This window comes from Crocodylus siamensis, chromosome 2, assembly GCF_052110815.1.
Source record: "Crocodylus siamensis isolate JL-2025a chromosome 2, ASM5211081v1, whole genome shotgun sequence".
NCBI classification, from domain to species: domain Eukaryota; kingdom Metazoa; phylum Chordata; order Crocodylia; family Crocodylidae; genus Crocodylus; species Crocodylus siamensis.
In genome coordinates, this window is record NC_143396.1 from 278,731,352 (window position 1) to 278,744,903 (window position 13,552).

Consider the following 13,552-nt stretch of genomic DNA (forward strand, 5'->3'; position numbering starts at 1 on the left):
GAAATGGATAAGTAGTTATTTTAAAACTTAACAAAAAGACATTATTTTTACATGTGTCATTCAAGAGCAGACCTCGTTGCCACCAGAAGCTGATAGTTTAGCCAGATTCATAAAAGGACTGGACACATTCTTGGAGGAAAGGGGCATCGGCAGCGATTGAGCCTGGGAGCGAGGGGAACGGCCTCTGAATCAGAACTTCCTGAATTTTCAATGCTGGAGGCTGCAAATGAAAGAGGAACAGTGAAAAAAAAACCCTGGTCAGACCCATTTCACTCTCCCTTTCAGCATCTCCTTGCCCCTCTGCGACATAGGCCTTTTGAGATGCCATTCTGGAACATGGGCCAAAGCCCACCTAGTACAGCTGGAAGCCCCCCTGGGGATGGGGGCCACTGAGGGCACATCACTGATTACTCGGGACAACAACAAATAGCAAAACAGCGAGGGTCAGAGGTTCCAAAAGAGTGCCCTGAGGGGGGACGCCCAGCACAGCGCCCCGGGAGCCAGCCGACGCGGCCCGGAGACGTGAACAGGCGAGGGACCGCGCAGCAGCCCCCCGGGCTCCCCCCGCCGGAGCCTCCTTCCCGCTCGGCTCTCTTGCCCGTGGGGCGGCAGCCAGGACGAGGCTGCCCAGGGCGTCCTGGGGCTTGGTGGGGAGGGGGTCCAGGAAAGGGGGCGGGGGTCACTCAGCCAGGACTGAGGCGGTGCTGGAGGGGACCTGAGCCGGCCCATGGCAGGTCTTGCGTTTCACCGGCACTGATTCCTCCCCGCGCCCAGCCGCCTGTGCTCTCTGGACACCGCAGCGTTACTGCCTGCAAGCCTCGGCGGGGGGGGCTGGGGCAAACCCCCGCCAGACGTGCCCAGGAGAGGCTGGAGAAGCCGGGGCGGCGGTAGCTTAGGACTAGCCCCGGTACACCCCCGGCGGCCCCGAGCCCAGGCCGGGGGCGGCGCCGGGCGCGCCGGCTTCCACGTGGGATCTCCGGCGGCGGGCGGGGCTGGGCGAGCGGCTGGGTCGGGCCGGGGCTGCTGCGAGGCAGACGGGCGATGTGATCGCGGCGCCCCGCGGAGGAAGGAGCCCGGTAAGAGCCTCGCCGTCCTCCGCCGCCTCCGCTCGCGGCGGCCCCCGAGCATCTCCCTCACAGCGCCGGAAAACTTCGGCCCCAGCCGGCTGCTAGCGGGGCTGGGGCTGGGCTGCTTCTTGGGCAGATGCACCGCAGCCTCCCCGGACGGCTCCGGGCTGGGCTGAGCTCAAGGCCGGTGTCTGCCCTGCCCTGCCCTGCCCCGGCCTGGCCGGACTACAGGAGGCCGGGGCGCGCGCGACCGTTGGTGGCGGGGGCTGGGGGGAGGGGGTGCAGCCGCGTTGGTGTGAGGACACGGGCACACGAGGCGCTTTGGGGGAAATGCGATGTCTTTTATTCGAGCAACTCGGACAAACTGGGCTTTGCAAGCTTTCGGGGCACAACCACCCTCCTTCAGTACAGGCTCTCCTTCCGCCTGAGGAAGGGTGTTTGTGCCCAAAAGCTTGCAAAGTGCAGTTTTTCCAGCTGTCTAGTTGGTCTCTCGCAAGATGTCTACACAAAGCACCTTGTCCCGTGAGGATGATGGTGCCAGAACAGAGCAAAGCCTGCCCGGGTGGAGCTGAGGCCAGGGACTGGACTGAAAACTAAACGGCTCAGCTGGGCAGTGTGTTCACCCCCGCCTCGCCTCCCTCCTCAAAAAAGACCCTGAAAGCAGGGGAGAGGCAGCTGTAGAGCTTTGCTAGAAGCCGCCTGAAGGAAGCTCAGGGAAAAGAGCGCAGAAATAAAGCTGAGCCTGGGCTTGTCTATGGGCGGCGCAGCGGGGCAGATTTCCGCCAGGTGTGTCTGAACTGGGCTGGGCAGTGGACGAGACAGCCCAGGAAAGTGGCAGGCTCTCCATCACGGGAGGTGTTCAAGAAGAGCTTGGATGATCCTGGCATAGCTGTGCCCGTATTCTGCTATGGATACTCCCCATGCTTCTGGGCTTTGCTGGTTGCCCTTAGTCTTGCTTTCTGCTCCATGTGTCAGGGGTGTTTTTAGGCATTCCCAGAGGCACTAGGTGTTGGCTACAGCCAAGGCTGGGACCTTCGACTGGGGTGTCCCGGTGCTGCTGCTGAAATCAAGGCCAGAGGTTCCTGGCTAGGGAGTCTTGCCCCTCTGCTCAGTCAAACCAGTCACCATCTTTGGACTCAGGAAGGCATTTTCCCCCAAGGTCAGATCGGTTCGGACTGCGGGGGGAGGGGGGGGGTTGCTTTTCTCTGTAGCGGGGGGTATGGCCCTCTATCCAGGATCTCTTGAGCATGGTAAGTTGATAATATTTCATGCAAGCAGGAGGTTGGCTGCTGTGGTTCCCCTGCTTTACCTGTGGCAGGTTAAGGTGTTAGGTCTATGCTGTGTCATGGTTGAGGGTCATCTTTTATCAAGATTAGGTGACAATTTGTATAGGATGGTTTGGCTGGGGATGATCCTGCTTCAGATGAGGGTTGAACTAGATGACCTCTGGAGGGTGTTTTCAGCCTGACTTCTCTTTGATTCTGTGAAAAAAGGGACTGTTTGAGCCTAGCTGAGAATCACTGGGCTAAATGAAGGTAAAGACTGAATGGCATCCTGTTGCTGTCTGGAAAGTGTGTCCCCTCTGGAACAGGGTGCATCATACTGATACTGGAGTATGGGGAAGTTTCCACATATGCTCCTCAAGAGAGATCAGTAGATGTACCACACTGACTGTATACTTGAAAGACTGATTTTGAAGGAGGGCATCTTGTCTGGCAGTTCAGAGGCAGGTTCTCTCCAAACCTGTCCTCCTGCACACACATGGAACAGGTATTTCCCATACTACTTTTTTTTCCAGGATGCTGGCAAGCAATATGGAAAGAGAATCTGCAGCATCAGCAACCAGAGCAGAGTTCCAGGGTGTGAGAACTCCCTGAAAGCAGGATTTGAGGGCAGCAAAAGCACTCCAAATACTACCCCTGGGTCTCAGTTCTCAACATTTCATCATCATCTTTAGGAAGCAGGGCTAGGAACGGAAATTATACAGTTCAAATCTGTAACACAGCCAAAGTTCAGTACAAAATGGCCAAAACCACTTTCAAAATGGCCAAAACCAATTAAAGATAAACCTGGATGGATGTAGTATCAGACTTAACTGATTTAAGTTGGTTCATTGAATTTCTGTCTCAGATGCCCTTCAAATCCAAGTTAACTCACTGTCCCCCAGCATCCCAGGATGCTTTGCACCTCTCCCACAAGCCCCACCCCCCAATGGGTAGGTTAGCCTTGGCCCAAGGGAGGTGTACTTTAGTACCCACTGGCTTCTGGCTTGGCACGTGGCTGCATTTCCAGAATGAAAAGTAAATGTCTGTTCACTTGCTTATCGGTTCAGTCTGCGCAGCTTAGACTAACCTGCAAAGACTGAATTGATTCAGCCTCGGGCGTTTTGATGGTCCGGACTTAGCCCATGTGCGCCTACATGTCTATGATCTGATGTGGCAAGTAATTTCTCTAGGTGGACAAAATCTAATCTGAGAACCACAAACTATCTGGTTTAAGCTAAGCAATACTTAGGCTATGGACCTGTTGGCTAAATCAGTGCTGGGATAAAATGAAGTCAGTGGAGTGACAGTAAGGGTGAATTTAGCCAATTGCATTTGCTTGGACGCTTGATACTTGTCAACTTGCTCAACCCTATATGATCCTCGCTGACTGCTTTCACCATTATCTAAAGGTTGGTAAGTGCTGTCTCACAAGACCTAAAATGGACCACATAGGTGCAGAATACCAGAAAAATTATTTCTGAGTCATGATAAATTAATGAATCTAGCAGTGGCAATCATCCAAGGGTCTTCCTTGGCAGGGATTAATTTTCAAATCTTACAAAGCTGTTGTGAAAAAGGTCACAGCAACACAGGACTAGAAGGGAATACTTGGATCATTGAGTGCAGGCCCCTGCTATTGGATTTTTTCGTAATCTGATCAAGCAGCACTAAGATTTGGGGCAATGAGGGAAAAGAACAGCTACTGGAACATTATTCCTGAAGCTGTCTTCCCATCTCCAGACTAAACTTATTATTAATGGTCTGTTTATGCCAAATTGTTCATGTGCCAACATTGTCTGTTAGCTTAAATAGCTCTTTTTCTCTCTCTTGTTTTTTCCCAGATGAATTCATAAATAGCTGGGCAAATGACAGGGAGCTGAGCAAGCCAAGCTCCTTTAATCTCCTCTCCGTTTCCTAATCATCCTAGATACCCTCCTCTGTAACTGCTCCTGCTTGAATCCTTCTTCCTTGAGCAGGGATAAACAGACTGTACCGAAATCTAGCTGAGGTCTTACTCATGCCTTGTATAATGGCATTAATGCTTCCTGATCTCTGCTGGAAATACCTTTTCTGATACACCCAAGATGGATTTTTGTCTTTTTCGTAGCCTGATTACATTGGTGGCTTATGGTTATCCTGTGCTTGATGGACTCAGCCAGGTCCTTCTTGTCTGACACTTCCAGCTTTCAGCAAAAACTCTTGCTCTTAGTTCCCAAGTACATGGCCTTGCATTTTGTGCTAGTAAAGTCTATCTGGTTTCTATTACTCCAGGCCTCAAGGTCATCTAGTTTTTCCTGTCTGATCTCTCAGGCCTCATCTGCAATGCCTCTGCCCGGATTCTTGTCATCAGTAAATTTTATTAGCCCCTTTGTACTTTTTCAGTGAGACATGCTAATGAAGATATTAAAGATGATCAGTCCCAGGACCCATCCTAGTAGCCTTCCACCAGGCAGGTGCTTCCTCTTTCAGTATTACCCATTTCCCCCTCCTCTTTAGCTAGTTCCCTACCCACCTTTACATTCTAGTATTAGTCTCGCTCTGCTCCAGTTCATCTGCTTGTTTTCTCTGTGGTGCTTTATCAGTAAATACTGAAGCCCAGATAAATTGGATCTGCCACATTTCCTGTGTCTAGAAAATTCATCATCATATCAAAGAAAGATGTATGTTTAGTGTGGCAGGATCTGTGTTTGGTAAACCCATGCTGCATTTATCTGATATTCCATTTCTCTCAGTTTCTTTATTTTTTTCTTCAAAATATTTTACTATGTGCTGTGGACAAAAGGTCATTTTCCCCACCATTATAAAACAGCCACCCCAAGATAGAAGAAGCAAATTGTCCAGCAGTGGGTAACAACACTTCAGCAGGCAAGAAACAACACTTTATACAATTAAAGTCTTTGGTGAAACTGTAGGCAGCATTTGAAACTGGCATTCCCTTTCCAGGGATAACATCTCTGTTGTAAAGGCTATGGGATCTATTAATAGTAGTTCAGGAGAGGTTACCATCTACTGCAGGGATGGGCAAAATGCAGCCCACGGGCCAGATGTAGCCCACCAGGCCATTCTGTCCAGCCTGCAGGGGCCCCTAAACAATTTAGAAAATTAATATTTATTTGCCCCTGGCTGCCTGTCACACAGCCCTCGATGGCTTGCCAAAACTTGGTAAGCAGCCCTCCGCCCAAAATAATTGCCCGCCCTGACTACTGCAGCATCAAAGCCACTTCATGCAGGATGCAAATGGTCCATGGAAGTCTAACATTCAAGTACTGGACAGGACCGATACTGGCTAGGCTGTTAGATTCAGCAGCAGCGCAGTACAAGGTGCTTTGACTGGGACCATTCTGAGCACCACAACAGCGGAAAGAGATCTCGGAGTCCTGGTTGACACAAAAATGAATGAGTCGCCAGTGTGATGAGGTAATAAGGCTAAACGCGCTCTTTCTTGCATCAGCAGGAGTATCACCAGCAGATCTAGGGAAGTGATAATTCCCCTCTATGCAGCGTTGGTGAGGCCGCAGATGGAGTACTGCATCCAGTTTTGGGCACCGCACTTCAAGAGGCATGTGGATAATCTTGAGAGGGTTCAGAGGAGGGCTGCTCGTATGGTTGAGGGCCTGCAGGTGAGACCCTATGAAGACAGACTGAGGGACCTGAATCTCTTCAGCCTCCGCAAGAGAAGGCTGAGGGGCAATCTTGTGGCTGCCTACAATCTCATCGGGGGGGTCAGCAGGGAATAGGAGACACTCTGTTTACCAGGGCGCCCCTCAGGGTTACCAGAAATAATGGCTACAAACTGAAGGAGAACAGATTTAGATTGGACATAAGAAAGAAATTCTTTACGGTAAAGGTTGCCAAAATATGGAATGGGCTTCCAAGGGAGGTGGTGCTTTCCCCTTCCCTGGAGATGTTCAAGGGGAGATTAGACAGGCATCTGGCTGGGGTTACCTAACCCCAGCGCTCTTTCCTGCCTGGAGCAGGGGGTTGGACCTGATGATCTACCAGGTCCCTTCTGACTCTAGAAATAAATGAAATCTGAGTGCACATAGACACAGGTAGGCATAATCCACGCTATGTTTTGCATTATTTTTACCTGAATGAGAAAACATGTTAAATATACGTAAACACTAGCTATAGCTTTACAGCAAGACATCACACTATTGTAACTTTGTGGAGGTTCACCACTTCTTACAACATTATCAAAATATTTTCCCAGTCATTTTCACACTACAGTATATTATGATCCCATAAGTGCTAGAAATAGAACACAAGTTTAACTGTTCCTCAGCATCACATATGTGCAGGCATTTCTTACAAGGATGCTCATGAGTGCTGTGCTACTGATTATTGACTTTGCCTCATAAGGTGGACCAAAGAATGCTGAAAGCAGAAAATAATGCATGGATTTTGCAAACGTTTCTTGGGTCTGTGGCCTAATGAGCCCAACACATACTTAGAGAACTAGATCAAGGGGAGAGGAGTCTGATTGCAATTTGGGTGCTGACATTATCTCTTTAATTATAGTGAACTAGGCTGGCATTGTTTCTAGCAGCTTGGCTGTGAGTGTGGGTATAGGGTTTTGAGACAAAGTTCCAGTTGTTCCAGTTGAGGAGCTATGCTGCCAGCATAGTAATGAGGAGCAACAACTAGAACAATACTGCAGAAGAAGGCCACAGTTTGCTGGTGTGACTTGGCTGAGCACATAGAGATTCTGGGAGTAGGCCATGCAGCGTCTGTTTTCCTGGGAAAGGGAGTGCTGTATAAGAGACGCTTCATAATTGCTTCCAGATGCTGACAGCAATATATGAGTAGCCAGCTTTATGGCGCTGAATGTAGAAAGAAGTACAGAGAGGGTGTGTGTATTCATCAGCTGTTGAGTCATAGCATATGATACACCGGAGTTACTGCAGTTGAAAGTAATTGGTTGTATTAAATGTGGTAGATGAACATTTGTTGCAGTTTGTCACCATAGCCTTTCATTCCTGCAGAAAGTTCGGAAGATGGAGGTTCTTGCTGGTTATGGGTATAATAATTTTCCTACTTTATGTAAATGACAATATTGTTTACAAGCTCAGCCACTGAGCTGGTCCCCAAGTCGCTGGTCTCTGCGTGAATCATGATTGATTGATTGGTAACTGGGAGCACAGCAGCTCAGCAGCCAGGCCTGCAGCAGTGTCTCCCCTCCCCGCCCCAGGACAGACAGTCAGTCACACAACCACCCATGGCACCAGTTTTGTCTGCAGCTTGAGGTGCAGTTCCCCCTCCCCAAACCCCTGCACCGATCTCCTTGAAATTTGGCAGGCTTTGTGGCCACAGTAAGAGCCACCACCCCTGCAGTTTTGACCCCCCCCCCCATGGTGTAACACACAGCCGTGACATATGTTTGGTTTTCAAGAATGTGGGGTACAGTTCCCAACAAACCCCTACACCAATCTTCTTGAAACTTGGCAGGTTTCATGCTCTCAGCAGAGGCGACCACCCCTGCAAGTTTCATCCAAATTGGACAAAAAAACAAAGTTATAGATATTTCATTGATTCCCCATTATACCCTATGGCCGGATCTCTGAGGCGGCTCCGAAACTTCGGCCAGATCGAGGCAGAAACCCGGTCCGGGGGTCCCAATCGGATCGTGGCCATCCGAAGCGGCCAGATCTGAAGCTGGATTGGATCGCTGCCAACTTGTACAGGCCTAGTGAGTGGCTTCAGCAGTCAAGAGACCATCAAAACATTTAAAGCACAGTCCAAGTAATCTTTACCACCTCTATCAAAAATGATGTTACTCAAATAACACTTCAGTTTAACAGTTGCTGCAGGGCTGTCAAATAAAGGGTTATTGTGAGGACTGATATCATCAGGTGGTGCTGCAACATACGGACTCCCAAATTCAGTTTCTTAATACACAAGGATAGTTTTGTCCTGGATGCAATGCTGGTGGTGGAAGCTTTTGGGTCGCTTGAGTTTTTTTTGTGTGAGGAACCTGAGAAGCAGCAGCAGAATTTACTTTCTGCTTTGGTGTCTAAGTAGAGTCAAACCTTTTGATGTTCTCAGTCAGTTTTTGGTGATGGGAGGAGATTCTTGAGGAGAGAGAGTCACATTAATTCTCCAAGCAGCCATCCCACAAGGTCATGGATATCTGCTCCTGCTTGATATGTGCTGAAGTGTCGAAACTTCAGCTGACCACTGTGTTTGGGACTTGGAAAGCTGAACCATGTTTAATGATCAAGGACAGCAAACTCAAAGGAGAGGAATTCCTCCAAGGAAGGTGGGGAAAACACAGTCCTGAAAACCAGGAATACGCCTATAATTAGATTTCATTTTAAAGGTTGAACTCCCTCTCATGAAGTGAAGGAACAAGATGGTCCCTGGCACTTTGAGAGGTCATAGTGGATGAGGAAAAGGTGGAGGAAGACTTCTCCTAGTCCTTGCATAGCCATTTGAATTAGGGTATCATATTCCCTGCATCCAGTCTGAATCCCTTTCTAATACATGTCATTCCAACGAGGACAAGGAAGAGATAGACCCTCCTGCTGCTTCCCCTTCAAGCACCCCTTGAATAGGTGGTGCTACTGTAAAGCATGTACAGCCAAGTGAGCTTGTATCTGCAGCAGACAGTCTTTCCTGTAGATGCCACAGGGTTGGGTGGCTCCTCACCACTTCAAACATAGGCTGAGCTTGTGTGACCCAACCCGTGTTGCTCTTCAGGGAAATGAATGAAGATGATGTTTACTTAGCTGAGCCTGCCTGTTTGTCTTCCTGGAGCTAGGAAATAACTATGTTAACATTGCACTCGCTATCAATTCAATTAAACTATTTTTAGGGAGGCAGCTTTCTCTGTTTTCTCTTCCACATTGCTGCTATCTATCTGCAAACCAGCTTCTGCTTCTTTGGCTTGGATAGCACTCTCTCTTCTGTCGAGTCATACAGAGCCCTCTTAAGAGGGGATGCCTGTTAGTCTTTTTGTTAGTCTCCAGATGGAAGTGGTGTATAGGCTTCTAGAGCACAAGGTAATTGAGGTTAGTACTCCATTGTCGTCTTGAGCTCGGCAGGCAGAGGCTCTCCCCAGTAGATACATTTTTATAGATGTCAGTAGGGCTGTGCAAATCTTCAGTCCGTGATTTGAGTTGGCAGAGATTTGGCCCGATTCACTGGCCAAATCCCTGAATCCGAATCAAATCAGAGGACCTTTAGTCTCTCTGAATTGAATTGGAACCCTCCGAATCAATTCAGAGAGATTTGGAAAGATTTGAAGATTTGGACATAGACACAGCTTTAAATGTTTCTTCTACATACCTCTAGGTAGCAGGGGCCTGTGATTACTGTGATGCTGGGGCTCATGGAGTGTCCCACAGAAGTACAGGGGGCTCCCCAGCACGCTTGGCAGCAGACCTGGAAGTGCTTCTGGTCTACTTCTGGGTCTGCAGGGGAGCACACAGCCCCCCGGCTCAGCAACTGGTGCCTCTCGGGTCTGGGGGGTGCACCCGGGGTCCCCCCGTGGCCAATCGCTGATTGCTTCCCAGCAGACCTGGAAGGGGACCAGAAGTACTTCCAGTCTACTTCTTGGTTCGCTGCCAAGCGTGTGGAGGCCCCCGATGCTCCTATGGGATGCTCCATCTGCCCCACTATCGCTGCGATCACAAGCCGCACCTGCTACCTCAAGGTATGTAGAAAAAACTTTTAAAGCTGTGTCTATTACTGAATCGCTGATTCTCCGAATCAGCATTCAATCTTCAGATTTGGATTTGGCCAAACTGAATCAGGGGACAGTGATCCGAGTCAACGAATTGAATCGCTGTCCCTGATTCGGGCCGAATCCAAATCCGAATTGAATAGGGCCCGCTTCGCACAAAACTAGAAGTCAGCTCCAACAGCCATCACTGCATTCTGCTTTCTTGTTCATAACCACCAGCTAGTGATCCAATTAAAGGAATTATACTTTTCTGGCATTTCCTCAGTACTGTGACTAGTCATTGATTCATCTGGAGTGGAGCCTGCCAATGCCTACCTCATCCTATTGTAAATTCTGATTTAGCATGAGACTGGTATCTCAGATTCATTCAAACACTGGTTAAGTTATTAGCCATCCCATGTTATTTGACCCCAGCAGTCTTTCCTTCCCAGAGCAGGGGGCTGGACCCGATGATCTCATGAGGCCCCTTCCAGCCCCAAACTCTGTGAATCTGTGAGGACCTCCTTATGCAGGTGCTGCATACACACAAACAAAAATGGTACTGGCCTCGGAGAGTTTGCTATGTAGATGTAGATCAAGTTATAATACTGCTGTCTAGATAATCATTTTGGTCTCTCCAGCTAGTTACCAGTTATAGGGGCTCCATAATCAAAACTCCAGGAACTCTGGGAGATATTTTTTTTTAAATGCATGCTGGGAAGTATTTGAGTAAAGCCTGCAGCTGACTTCAAACTGATGGCATGGTTAAGTATGCAGTCCATGAAGATTTCCAAGTCCACTCCTCCATGTATTACTAGTTGAAAAAGGATGACAAGTAAAAAAATCATTCCAGAAAACAGAGGAATTATTTCTGCCATTCCAAATCTTAGAATTGGTCAGCTTCACTCTCCTCTGCATTAGGGCTGTAGGCGTAATGAAAATAAAAAGGCTTGTTGGGTGAAAGAAAAGTAGACTGCAATATTTATATGGCTTATTGGTGATTCGGACTGAGATTTGAGAGGCAAACATTGACTCGCCCTGTTCACAGCACCTGATGTCACTGATCTGCACTGACTTGAACCTTCCACTGGGTTGAATTGGAGGGAATAAATTCACCAGTTTATAAGTAAATGCAGTTCACCCAAGTGTAACTACATTTCTCTCCATAGTAAATCATGAAAATGTGACTTCAACTCATTCAGTTGTAGTTTGTGCAAGTAGCAAAGCCAAATTTCTCTGCATTTCTAATAGAATTTCTACGGGCCAAGTCCTGATCTCATTTGAACTCCACAGGATTTAGCTCCAGGCATTTGTTTATATGATGATATGCTGACTCCAAACATCAGAAGAAACTACTGAATATTTATGAGGTGTTCAGTGTTTATCCAGTTCTGAGGCTCACTTGCTGCTTTTAAAAGCCTGAGGACAAGGTCTACTCTGTCATTCCTACCGAAGTTACGCTGAATTTACACTACTGTAACTGATTGCTCAATTTAGCCCCTAAAATATATGAGTGCATGAAAGAGGCATTACCCCACGGTCAAGTCACTTCAGCCTTCTTAAATGGACTAGGAAGGCTGCAAGTCCCAGACCGCTGCTGTAGCGATGAGAGCCCTTCTAGCCATAAGAAAGCCTGGGAGCAATTTATACGCCTAATGATGGCTTGCTGTGGAAATACAGTATCTTATAAATCACTGGCTGATGGAACCAGTAGTCCTTCAGCCCCTCCTGTGTATTACTTCAGCTACAAGCAAATAGGCCAGACTTGGAAGGAAAAGTATTGGGGGCCAAAGTTTTATGACCTGCCTTTCTTCTCCCCTCAAATCCCCAAATACTTGTGTGAAATAGTGAAAATGAATACTGGAGCAGAGCAGTGAAATGGTTAATAACAATTAATTATTTTGTAGCTCTGTTTTTCTAAAATAAGTTTTCTAAACTAGCTTCAAACATTTCCATTAGCCTCTAGGAAAAACAGCTGGATTAATTTAAAAGCATTTTTGAGTGGATTCGAGTCTAAATAATGGTAAGCCCCTTTCCTACTTCAGACAAAAAATAAATTGAAAGGCATAAGATGCCTAACTTTTTAAAATTAGCAACTGTGCATGCTCACTAGCTGCTTTCCTTAATGTATTCATTTAGATTTATATGCAAACACAGCTCTTGAAAAAGTATATGGAAGAGAGGAAGAATTCAATCTCTTTGAATAGTGGGTATAATCCAGTATATATCCCCTGGAACTGCTGGCTATGAGTCGTATGTGAATAGAAGCAGTCAGGGGATTTTTGTTACTAGGCCGCTTTGTATGTAAAATGAATAGTTGAAGTGACAGAGGTTTCCGGTAAAAGGTAAAGTTCCAACTTAGCGAGGTGGGATGCAATGTCATGGTAGCCACAATGATCCAGGGAATATGCAAGAAGCAGGGTTTGCTTGGGAAAATCTGTCTTTGCATCAAGCACATAGCTGGGAGAGAGGTTAGACAAGTTTCTGATTTGTGCTCTTCTTCAGGTCTGAGAAAAAAATAGATGCAGAACTCTGTTATGTAAAAATAGTTACTTAAAGAAGAGGAAGAGAGTAGTTAATCTGTGAAGCAAAGAAAAGGTATCAGAATAGCTTCAGACTAAGCAAAAGTCAGTACTTCTGTTCTAGACCTGAGGAAAGGAACTCTGTGACCCGAGCCTACTTGTCTTTCCTAACTGCATAACTGGTCCTAGAAAAGATACTACCAGACAAGCCGTGCTTCTCGAACAAGGTGAGTTTTGTCGTGATGCCACAAAATGCATTTTTTTAGTTGGCCTTTTTAAGAAAGGACAGCTAAAAACAAGTATTAAATGAAAATTATTAAGATTACATGGTCAAGAACTCAGATGTTAGGACATGCAGAAACTAAAGTTACCTTTTTTTAGGCGTCATTTGACCCTCTTGCCTATATGCATCATGGCAGAAATTTTAATTACAGCCTCAATCTATTTTTTTCTGTAGATACCTACCTCCTTTGTTGCAAAATCTATAAATATATGTAGCAAAGTAGATGCAAGGCTGTGGGAAAAGGAAGAGTAAATGCAGGTTTAAGGCAGTTGATTGCTATCCTGGACAGTTCCCTCCGTGCCTTTGCCACTTAGTCCCAATGGGATGATAAGCAAGTCACTTGAACCATACTTTTCACAGATGACCACTAATGATATATCCCTCCTTTTCTCAAGGTCTGACTTGAGACCCCACAGTCCAGTGTGCAGGAATGCTGAGCGCTCACAGCTTCAGTCGGTGGCAGTTCTGCTTTGAGCCAGAAAATCGCTACATTAACACTAAGGACCCTGGGGGGGTGCAAGTTGTAGGCTTCTCAAATTGGGCATTCAAAAAAATCAGTGGGCACTTTTGACCTTAATCTCCCCTGGTCTTAGTTCCCCATCAGTAAAATAAGGATAACAACACCCCTCAAAGTTCAAGGGTATGATGAAAATAATGAGTTTTTGTGAAACATTCAGCTCTACAGTGGTGAGAGCCACAGAAAAGGCCCATGAGGCTTGTTATTTTCAGAGCAAGTTTGGAATAGCACAGTG

The 13,552-nt window shown here is 47.2% G+C and overlaps 1 protein-coding gene across 2 annotated transcripts in view; it reads left to right on the forward strand.

Moving 5' to 3' along the window:
- Positions 1-677: 677 nt before the first annotated feature.
- Positions 678-13,552, forward strand: part of INF2 (inverted formin 2) — a 66,632-nt gene continuing 53,757 nt past the window's right edge. The window contains exon 1 of one of the 2 annotated variants that reach the window (XM_090034138.1): positions 678-1,076. The gene's annotated coding sequence lies outside the window, so the exon portion shown is untranslated. The remainder of the gene's footprint in view (positions 1,077-13,552) is intronic. The other variant, XM_090034139.1, reaches the window with a different exon arrangement.